A 13,289-nucleotide genomic window follows, 5' to 3' on the forward strand; every position below is an offset into this window, starting at 1 on the left:
ATAAGGTAATGAATCCAAGTATAGATCAGACGTGAACATTGTAATATCTAATTTAATAAACCTACACAACTAGTTAAAGTAGTTCCAGAAACTTTGACGACCAAAATTTAAAATACAAGTCAAATACCTAATGATACTAAACATACTATATAACGAAAATTTGTTTGTGAGAATTAAACTTCCATAGCTTGTCTGTGTGCGTGTGTATGCGTGAGTGTATGTATATACTCTTTTACTCTTTTACTTGTTTCAGTCATTTGACTGCGGCCATGCTGGAGCACCACCTTTTTTAGTCGAGCAAATCGACTCCAGGACTTATTCTTTGTAAGCCTAGTACTTATTCTATCGGTCTCTTTTGCCGAACCCCCAAGTGACGGGGACGTAAACACACCAGCATCGGTTGTCAATCGATGTTAGCGGGGAGGACAAACACAGACACACAAACACACACACACATATATATACATATATATATATATATATATATATATATACAACGGGCTTCTTTCAGTTTCCGTCTGCCAAATCCACTCACAAGGCTTTGGTCGGCCCGAGGCTAAATTAGAAGACACTTGCCCAAGGTGCCACGCAGTGGGACTGAACCCGGAACCGTGTGGTTGGTAAGCAAGCTACTTACCACACAGCCACTCCTGCGCCTATATATATAATCTAACAATATTTCAAGCTATTTAGACAATATACTGATTGAAAGACAAGACACAGAGTGCCAGCCAGGATGCTATTGTCTGAATAATTTGGACAGGCGTGTTTTTGCAGTATGGTAAACGCTGCATTCTGGAAGATACACTCTGATTTTCAGTGCATAATTTTACGATTTAAGTAAACACTTTACCAAAGACCCTTCATCACAACCAATTGAAATTGACAGACGGTAGTCTGGTTCTGCTGGTACAACAAAACTGAATTCTAGTGATGCTTTTTATGTCCAGCAGATGTAACAATCAATTATCACATCGCTTTTACATTTACACATCTTGTAGACGCTTCATCAAAGGTGAAGTGGACATCAACAACATTCTCAATCTGACCATACCTGAGATATATTTATGTTCCTACATTAGTAGCAAATTTATGGATTTCTACTATTTTTCTTCTTATTCAGCTGGCACTTTGTTTTGAATAACCTTCTCCTGTTCACAAACTTAAACTCTTTTGTATCATGAAGCGAAAGCAATTAGACAAAACCATTTATTCTGAGGCAAGAATGCTTTCAAACTGTTTATTCTCGTAGTCATCGCTTATCTAAATATTGCTTAATCTAATATCTAGGATTTTCATTTTTTTTCATATAGACATGACAATTTTGCAGACACTGAACGATGTTTACGTTTATATTTATTCGCTTTTTAAAACACATCCCCCTACTTCTTTTACTGGGAAATTACTTCTGTTTAGTGTCTTGCATTCCTGTTCTCATGCTATTTGGCTCATGACACAACAACATTGAATGCTGTACTATATTTATATCTTTTTAACACATGCCATAGATGGGAGATAATTTGTAGGAGTGAATATGTATTGGGGCACCAGTCAAATCTGAATGAACTAAGTTCTTGACATTTACGTCTTGAACAAGCAACTCATTCCTCTTCCCTTTAAAATGAAGGAAACATTTCGCAGTTTCTTAGTGGTTGATAATCCCTTCACACGGCTATAAGGGACCAAAAGCACAGCGGCAAGTGCAACACAGTTGCCGCAGAACTTTCAGAAAATGTTTTTCACTTACTAAGTAATTATGATTTATATTCATTCCAACAACATTAGTTAAATGAAACGTTTTATCGTATAAAAGATACTGGTGAGTTCTAAGTAATGTAATAACATATTTGTGCAGATTTGATTTCAATTAACATTAAGGAAAACACAGCAAAATCTTTTTGATTTTGTAGAGGACGCATTGAAATTTTTATATTTTACAAACAATGCCGCAAAATACATTAATTTAACTATAACTGATGTTTAACAAATATACGTCTAGCTATGTTCCTGAAGTTGTTGCTGATGATGACGCTGACGATAATGACAATGATCTTGGTGATAGATTCATAACATGCTATCTTAACCAAATGAAAATGTGGATGCATTGGGATCTCTTTGGGCAACTAAAATGAAAGAAAAGAATTATTATATCTAAAGCGTATTGATATATTTTCATTAATATTCATAAATACTTCGAGTAAACTGGATACGTTATGCTTTTATTTTTCTATTGAATTGTATGGAAGACTTTCTAGAACATTTGTAGCTGAATTTAATGAGTAGGGAACACGTAAGAACAAATAAAGAATATAACGGGCGTGATCTCACAATATATTTCTTTATTACCCACAGGGGGCTAAACGTAGAGGGGACTAAAACAAAGACGGACAAAGGGATTAGGTCAATTACTTCGACCCCAGTGCGTATCTGGTAGTTATTCAATCGACCCCGAAAGTCGGCCTCGAAGGAGTTTGATCTCAGAACGTAATAGCTGACGAAATACCTATTTCTATACTACCCACAAGGGGCTAAACACAGAGAGGACAAAGAAGGACAGACAAACGGATTAAGTCGATTACATCGACCCCAGTGCATAACTGGTACTTAGTTAAACCGATCCCGAAAGGATGAAAGGCAAAGTCGACCTCGGCGGAATTTGAACTCAGAACGTAACGGCAGACGAAATACGGCTACGCATTTCGCCCGGCGTGCTAACGTGTCTGCCAGCTCTCGTTCCCATCATCTCACAATATATCATGTGTAACTTGTTCCCGTTTTTAATACTTAGTCTTAGTTAAGCGTATATCAGATCTGGTCCAGCATTTCTCTAATCAAATATATTCTTGACATGTCCTCCGTCTATTCACCCATGATTTATCTTCTGTATGTTTACGTAATTCAGATACGTTTTATTTTAATATGAAAGAGATTTCTACTAGGTCGAAGAACTATTTACATTCTCTCGCATACGTTGGTATATATTTATTTCTACATACTTATCAATTAATCTTTACTTGACTGGAACCTGATTTTTCCTACACACACTCACACACACACAAACACAAACATAAACACAAACATCGCTTATTAGGAGAAAACAAAAAGGACTAAGCCAAGTGATTACCTGCAGTTAAGTTAATTTCTAAGTGAAAGGTATATTGATACATGCAATATATATGTTATATATATATATGAGTGGTGAGTATTTTCGTGAGATGAAGTTGCCAAACAACGTCCACCTTGTGATTATTTTTTCTTCGTTTGTTTTTAGTTTGTTTTGGTACAAATTTGTTTTCACACTTATAATTCTCTACATTAGCAAATAGCAAAAAATTAATTTGTGTTCTTTGAAAAAGGCACTATCTTTAATCTGTGCACTACATGATTGGAGAATTTTGTCGATAAATTCCTAATAATTTCATTTGATTAATTCTGTTGTTGAGTCAGTCGTATGGGTGACGAACTCGTGTATCGTTTCTGGATATCGATTTATGAAATTCTTATTACTTTCTTCTTAAACTGTGACTAAATCACGTAGAAATATAATATAATCTATGACAAAAGTTGACAGCTAAAATAAGGTAGATGATACAATATCAATAAAGCGAAAAACCTGTTATCTGTATCTCTATAGAAAAATACTGTTACAGCGTGCTAGCACAGGGAGACTAAAAAAATATTCCTATATGGTCGTATATGAAATCCATTAGAAAAGAAAAGAGGCCTTAATTATAGTATAATTTGATTAAAAGCGGGCACTGAAGGTAAGGACTTACATTCCTGTCGGATAATATCTTTAAATAAGATGAAACACACGAAGTCATATGTGCTGGTATTTTATGATTTCATTAAAGAATATTTGTTTATAGAATTATAAAATACGTCGGAAATTTTATTTCATTAATCTTAAGTAACAACACTAAATGAACTCTATCATTTTCTATTATTAACGAGGCAAATGTTTTCAAAGTAGATGCAAATCATTAACAATTAACCTTCGTTAATACCTGTACGCTGTTTGAAAAACAACATAATCATATTGTTTTGTTTTCAAATTTCAACTGATGAGGGGAATATTTCTCTCTAGTAATTAAACATTAATTATATCTGTGTTTGTGTTGAACATCTAGGATAAAAGCTTTGATCACAAAAACAGATGGCGTTGCAAATTTGTATCTGAACAAGTAAACATTAATTTTTAGATTGGACAATCAACTGTGCTTCCTACAGTATTGCTATAATTATATTATAGTTTAGGTTAATTTTCTCAATTTGGCAATGCTTATTATCATTGTCTTTTTGCTAGGAATAAGTTATCAGTTCGAATTTACAAAAAAAAAAGGTCTCTTTCATTAATTGGAGTGTCAGAACAACCGCATTGCAGCGGTTTCATTAAATATATAATTGCTTTTATTTTTATTTGATTTAAAAAAAAAATTGCTTGAGTTTCTTTATTTACTACTTATTTTGTGAAGCTAATATAAATCAAAGGGTGTCTGAATGGAGCAAGAGATAATAATGAATAATATATTGAACAATATAACATTTCAAATACCGCCTTTCCAACGCGCGTTCTAATGAACTCGTTAGAAATATAGGATAAAGGAAAGCTCTATCGAAATATTTCGTACAATTTCTTGCATTAATTAAGTCGGGGAAGATGAATCTGGTATAATTAGTCATTGATTCTTTAAAGAATCGGCTTTGGAAAATATTATTTTCACCATATTTTCAAACTGAAATTCAATCAATACAAACAATTTTAATGTTATATTACCATTGGTTAATCAGAGGGGTTATTGGAATATATTTAAATCAATTTTGAAATCTTAACGTTTACTCTCGAGAGATTATATACCACACACACTCATACACACACACACACATAAAGAGAGATGACTAGATAGTTAGATAGATGGATAGATAGATACACAGCTAAATAGATAGGCATATATATAAATAGACAGACAGACGGACAGATAGATAGATAGATAGATAGATAGATAGATAGATAGATAGATAGATAGATAGATAGATAGATAGATAGATGATAGATAGATAGATAGATAAATAGATAGATAGATGGATAGATAGTTCAAAGAAAGAGTGAGATACAGAAATATATACATAAAGCTACTCCCTACGTAAAACGTCCGAACTACTTAAACACCTAAAATCAGCCTAGGTTGTTAAATTCTGATATAAATATATACATACTCATGCACGGACACACACACATACACAGAAACACACACACACACACACGAATGCATGCACACGCGCACGTATAAATACAATTCTTAAATACATTCGTAAATACAAATGTGCATATATGAATCGCAACAGAAATATCCCAATAGGTGGTACATATACATATTTAAATTGATATATACACAATCACACTAAACACACGGACAAAATTACATAGTAATGTTAAAATGCTAAATAAACCTCGTAGAAGACATCAATGTATGTAAACATTATTATTATCTTTATTGCGAATGCTTTGAAGAAATCTCGAATGAGAATTTTTACAATCATTTTTACACACCTCTATAGCAGTATACATACCATTTCAACTTGCAATGAATTTTCATAGTTTAAGTCAATTATTTGTGATTTACCAGTGATCTGTGTAGTTTCCATTTAATTTGCGGCTATACTTACATTCGTCTCCGCTGTCGCGTTGCTGTGCAACGTGTGGCTTTTGACTCTTATAAATGAACGGAAATGGTTATTTAAATTGTATTAGCTTACAGGGAAGTTTTAGTTGAAGTGTTTGTGTGGACGCCCCCATACAAAGAAGGAGGCTAGCCCAATACGTAGATATAGAGGGAGAAGTCTAGACGTCGAGGTAGACTAGGGGAGAAACAGTAGAGAGTAGTCGAGCAGAGTAGAGTAGAAAAACCCCATTATTACATAATCATCTCATCATATTCGTTCTATGTATTGTTTTCTCTGTGGTGTCCTGTCTGTCCTTGTTTGTCCCCCTTTATGTTTAGAGCTGAGTAGAGAAGAGAACAGTTGAGAAGAGGTCATCCGAACGTGTGACATAACAAAGTGAAAGCATTCTTCGCGCGGCGTCGTTTAAAAAAGAGTTGACTCCATCACTAATGCTACCGAAATTGATCTTATGTAGTCAATAACCGCATACTGGTACGACAAATCAGTCCGCAGACCATTACAACAGTCATGTAATATATATGTGAACAATATTATTATCTGCTGAAATATAAAGAATTATTTATGCAGGACATGAACATGGGATTATTTGGCGAAATTTCTGTCTTTTTAGCCACCCCAAAGTTCACGCATTGCATTTTTGCTAAACTTCATATAATCCTATTGTCTGCTGTGTAAGGTATTTAAGATGAAATGGATAAATAATTCATAATTTTTCAACTTGGGTGAAATTTAAACACAAAACACAACATCATATACATCACTTGGAACTATATATTTCATGGAAATAAGCATAATATTTCTGTTTTCTTCCTTTTTTTTCCATTTTGGTCTATCCAAACTGATTTATTGTTATCTTCACTAGAAATTTTTGGTAAGAATAAATCGATTTTTTTTGTTGAAATTGCGAGTTCCAAAAGTTGCACAAAATATCGTATGAATAATGAGGCAGTTAGCATGTATTGTTGAAAAGTGGAAGCGTTCAGAGTATTTAAATTCAACAAAAATATAACGTAATATATGCAAATAAAATGAAAAACGTAAACGAAGTTTATTGTTGATGTTTCTTTTTGACTGGCGGAAAACATGTTTTCAACATGGAAAGGTCAAGTTAAAGGAACATGCTAAATACATTGCCTAAACCGGAAAGACTTGTCAAATAAGTTTTGGGTTGACGAACTTATTTCTTTCGTCTACATGTAGACATTATACTTTGCAGATCATTTATTTATCTTAGAAACTATCCGAATCTGAAAATGCCAGCATCAATTCGAAAGAGCATAGTTCATTGTTTGTGGAAAAAATAAAAACCAATGCCAAAAATTTCAGAAGAGATGCTGAAAGCATTTACTGCAACCTGTTCCCCTTTTCATTTGTTTTAGGAATTCATTAGATTCTATTATATGTATTATGTTTCTTTTATCTACTAACATAACGGCATAAATTTGGCCTTTTTCTGCCTGGAGCTATTTACTTTCACATATAATGTGAGAGGCTTATTTGACTGCTTTGATATAAAATAACGAACATTAATGTTAGAAAATGTGGTAAAGGTAGCGTTTGATTGTCATGATCAATAAACATAATATCGAATACAATAGGAAGATGATTGATAAGATATATATGGTAGCTTTCAGACGAAAAATAAAAAATAAAAATACATATTATGATTATAGGGAAGAACAAATGCAATGTATATTAATCATGAACGGTTTACATTTAAAAAGAGAAAGGATATATATTTTAAATGTATTTTCAAAGAGGGAGGTTTCTCTCAGAAAAACGATAAATATTTTGCATAGACAAAAGCTAAAGAAAGAAATTTTATCAGTGAAAATTTTCTATACCATTCACAATTTCCAATATGGATTATTTTGATTTTAAAAAAATTATATTGCGCAATTATAATGTTGAGAATAAAACTGAATACCTGATGTAATATTTTGCGCGTGATCGTGTGTATATGTCTGTGATAGTTAGACACATACATACATAAATGCATATATACATGCATGCATATGAATATGTGTATACATAACTACTCACACACAGACACATATATAATATATATTAATAAATATATATATATATATACAAAATACATATGAATAAATAAACATATATATACATACATATACACATATAAATAGTATATATTCCACATATATATACATTTATATATACATATACTTATATATATATTCACCTAGATACATATCTGCATATCAGAAATGTTTGTATTACAAATTCATAGTAGTATTTGTGACGATACCTGTACCGTAGAAACATTTTCATACACGTTAATAAACGAAGGCGAATTCATGTGCACGCGTGCGCAGCACACATATACACACGAACATACACACAAACACGTGCGCACACGTACATTCTCATACTCGTTAACATACTAACTGAAACGTATTTATTGCATCATACCCATATAATAGCAATCAGGCACATAAACACAAACCGCCTTTTGAGCATATAACTCAAACGTTAGCGGGCGCCATATGTATGTATATATGTATGTATGATGAATGTATGTATATGTATATATATATATATATATATATATATATATATATATAATATAATATATATATAATATATATATATATGTATGTATATATATATATATATATATATAATATATATATATATGTATGTATATATATATATATATCTATATATATATATATGTATGTATATATATATATATATATATATATGTATATGTATGTATACATATATATATATATATATATATATATATATATATATGTATATGTATGTATATATATATATATATATATGTATATGTATGTATACATATATACATATATATATCTCTCTCTATATATATATATGTATATGTATGTATGTATGTTTGTATATATATACGTATAATTGATACCAATAAATTGGTATTATAGCTTATCGCATATCTACATATCTATACGTACATATACGCGCGCACCCATTCCTGCATATATATATATATATATATATATATATATATATATATATATATATATATGTAGATATATATATATACATATACATATATACATATACATACATACATACATGCATACATACATACATGCATATATATATATGTACGTATTTAGGTATGTATATTCATACATGAATACACATGTGTGTATTTGTGATTCTACGCTTCCGTGCATGTTTAAGAAATGAATAATAGAGTAGTTAGCATTGCACTTATTCCATGTTTACAATTTTTTTCAATAAAGTCCAAGTTAGTAATCTCATATTACGTATGTAGATTTGACTGAGAGTAATATATAGACTTACTCATTATTCTCCATCATTCAAAATTAGGTAAACGTGATTTCTAACTACGGTAAAAGCTTGGATTATCTAACTTTTTCTGATATATGAGTATCTATGCGTTCGTATATCTGAAAGCATATTGGGATCGCCAATACTTTATTATCTCCCCTTATTCCTAGCTATCCTGTATGACCCCTCTGTCCGGCATTCGCCATGATAGATCGCTAGCCACTACATATTCTATAGTTTCTTTTGTTGTTTCTTTCTGTGTTCCTTTCTATAGAAGAGCGTAGGCTCGACACGTAAAATACTTTTTCACTTCCCGAGCGTTAAACTAATACATATGTTTGTTGCCTACACTACCTGTCTTTGTCATTTGTTTTTGTGAATTCTCCCGTATGAACATATATATATATATATTATATATATACACACACACGTGTGTGTGTATGTGAGTATGTATGTATGCATGTAGATAGATATATACATGCATACATACATGCTTACATTAAAATTCACGTTTCAATAAAAAGACGTTAGGGCATTTTCTGTCCCTTCTCAATATAAATGAAAATTTATACAAACCTTAAGCGAAATTTTCAAGGAAGTCTGAAATTGGCTTTGGTTCTATTTTATCGCATTCATATGATATAGAGCCCTAGCTATCATTCGTGTGTAACGTAATGCGTACGTAAATACAAACAAACAAATATTCATGCAGATACAGATATATAGCTATATACATACATTCATACATAAAAAACATACATAAATGCACTTCGATAAAGCATTCATCCAGACACCCAAATCAGTGGATCGTGATATGTTAAATTGTCGTCGGCCCAGGTTTGGCCAGATCCGTTTGTTTCAATAATTAATTTTGTTCGCAACAGCCGGTTCCTTTGGCCAACCTATCGTATCTGCAACTGCTTCAGATGAAAACTATCAAAGTGTAGTACAACGGTTTAGCATTTTTCAAAAGTGTAGTAAGCCCCACATATGTCAGTTTTGCAAAAATTATATCTGACTGAAAATATCATACGTGCATGGAGTTACGATTTTGTGTATTATAGAAACTGAAACTGTTGCTAATGTTAAAAGAAATTAAATAGTGAATCTATTCTTTTGTTTCCTGAAAAAGCAACGCTTTGGACTTACGACACTATTGCATAGTAGCAGCGACATATATAAATTATAAATATATGTATATATATATATGTATATATATATATATATATATAATATATATATATATGTATATGTATATATATATATATATATATATATATATATATATATATATATATATATATATTATATATACATGTATATTTATATTATATAGAGGGTATTATTACACATAAATGTCACAGGCTAGGAGGGACTCCTAAAATCAAAACTACTAAAATAAATAAATATATCGCACCGAATGCAACTCTCGAAGCAAGTCATTTAAAAACAGAATTTAGTTGCAGATCACCTGTGATTTCGTAATCAGTGCAGTTGTTTGCACTCTTAACTCATCGGTGGAAGCATAATTCAAGATTTATAACGAATGAACAAAAGCAACATACCAGACGAACAACCATCGTTGTATATAGAACAGTTATATATACTACGGTATATATATATATACATATATATATATATATATATAATGTACGAATGTATGTGTGTGTGTGCATGTGTTTACATATACACAATGACATTTAACACATTCGAGAAGACTCCAACGTGTATAAACTATTAGCTGAGGGAAGAATCTCGCGAGAAATTTGTCCTCTGAGAGAAAATATGTGAGGATATGTGTGGGGGCTATGTAGTCTACAATAAATTACTCACTCGAATAGGCTTTGAATATAATATATTCATGTAAAATAGTATTCAATATATTCTTGCACACTCGAATGTGGGAATACACATACATGCGCATGTTTGTCCGTTGTTCCACACAATTGCTTCGCTTATTCAACCAAATCCCGATTAATAATACGGGCATGTTGCTCTGCTACATTGTTCCATAGAGCTGCAGCGTAATTTCGCATATCTCTGTAAAACCTTTATTTCGTACGACCGGCAACATGCAAGCTAAAATATATAACAACAGAAAAAATACAGAAAGGAAAAAAATAAATAAGAAATATATATCTAGATATTTATTGGACATTTATATTGGACTGTAAGATAAATTCTTTCGTTTCGTTCTAATATCAGATGAAGAAGCATCGAAAAATAATCTTTTTGCGTACTGGGTTCGATCTAATCGACTGGCCTTCCCACTCCCCCAAAACCTCGGGCATTTGCCTAGAGTAGAAAATTATGTTTCTCAATCGGTTTGAAAAATCGAATGAATTTCATATCTTTTGAAATATATGTCGATGGAGTGCCTAGTAGACAAAAATGAGTATGTTCAATATCTGCTTTTCTTCGCATTCAAAGTTCTAAATTAATCAAAGCGGTTCGAGATATTAATGTATGCAACGAAGACGCTATAGAACTGGTCTTCATGCTTCATGGAGGAGAAATTGCCTCACTGAATTTACGTGTTTTGGCAAACCTGATCAGCTCAAATAGATTTGAGTGAACCACTTGATTATGTTTTCAATGGAGAATTTACCCTACAGGTGTGATGTAGTTATGCTATCGTGGCCAGTTGCTTTCATTCGATAGGGAACATACAAAAACGTGTTGCACGTTTACTGCACGCTCTGAATAGAACATATAATTTTCAGTGATCCCCTATGACTGCAAGTTCATTTGCTCAAAGCCAGGTTTCTTGGGGATAGAAACCGATTTTCTACTGCCTGGTCACTAGCTTTGGAAAATGGTACCCTTGAAGCAGAGAGGTAATGGGTTGGGCTCAGCTAAGTAAGCAGCAGCTTGAGCCAAGCCAAATCTGCATTTTCAGAAGATAATGATTTGTACTTTGTGGAACTGAGATCGACTCATCCACTATAAAATATTTGGAAAGAAGCGTACAATGAATGCCAAGATTTACATTTATGAAATAAAACCTCTCATTTGTCAAAGGACATGATTCAGCTGAAACAATTGAACTGGCGATTGGTATATTCGTTCTCAGGACAACGCTTGTTCCAACGTCGCTAATTTTACCACAGATATTATTCAACATCTCATTTTGATGGTTCTACTGCCCTAACGTTATTCTCATGATTATATAATTTTCGACGCCTTTCGTTCAACAACGATGTGGAATTATAAAACTTGTCTTGATGAATTCTTCGAGAGAAGACCGGGTGACTTTTACCTTTAGGTCATTGACAAGCTAATGGACCTTTTGTAAGGAGTGGTGAACAAAGATGAAGAATGTATTGGTTCAATTCTTAAAATTATTCATGAACAATAACGATGATAATAAATCAAAAACGAAACAATTTATGTGACAACTCTACATACTTAACCTAATCAGAAACTGGATGAGAAGCAGTGAGAATAATTTAGTTTGGGAATTGCTTTCTCTTTCGGATATGCTTCCGCAGTACAGTTCTTTTCATGTTGATTTGGTACAAGATACCTCGGAGTGACAATTTTATTACTAATCAAATCCTTTCCCTCTAGACTACTTTTATGGAATATAAAATAGCAGTCAGAATCTTCAGAAATTTTTCAATAAATAAAAGAAAAAATAATTTTGTAGATCATCTAGTGTAATTTTTATTTCAAGATTGCTTTAAACTCGAACAAAAATACGTTGCCTGTCAAAATTTTTTCAATGAATTCACGTAAGGAAAGGTGTTATATAGACACATAGAAAGGTTACAGGGACATTTCGACGTGAAGAGAACCCGCAGATTCCAGCGAAAAATTGAATTTTAAATCAATTAGACACTGCGCGAGGGGATTTTTTTAAAACACTTTACGTTGTAAATGGACTTTCTCAGGGCGACATATGGAAAACTTAAAGCCATTAAAGAAAAAAAAACACTCATTAATATGTGACATCAGTGATATTTACAGTATTAGAAATGCGCCTCACCACAAGTTTAATATATGAGTGTATTAATTTATTTATGCATTCATATATATAAATAGATATAGATATATACATACACACACACTCATACATATATATATATATATATATATATATGTATATATATGAAAAACAAGTACGAAAATGCCACTTTCTAAGAATTGGATACATTTAAAATTTCCTTATAAACCTTATCAAAAATATGTACTAAAATGGAACATGTAAAGAGAAAATAACTATTTAAAAAATAATGTAAAATTAAGATTAGCATCCATAGTTATTTTCCTTTTTCCGCAAGAACATGTGATAATAT

The sequence above is a fragment of the Octopus sinensis genome, linkage group LG3 (assembly GCF_006345805.1).
Source record: "Octopus sinensis linkage group LG3, ASM634580v1, whole genome shotgun sequence".
NCBI classification, from domain to species: domain Eukaryota; kingdom Metazoa; phylum Mollusca; class Cephalopoda; order Octopoda; family Octopodidae; genus Octopus; species Octopus sinensis.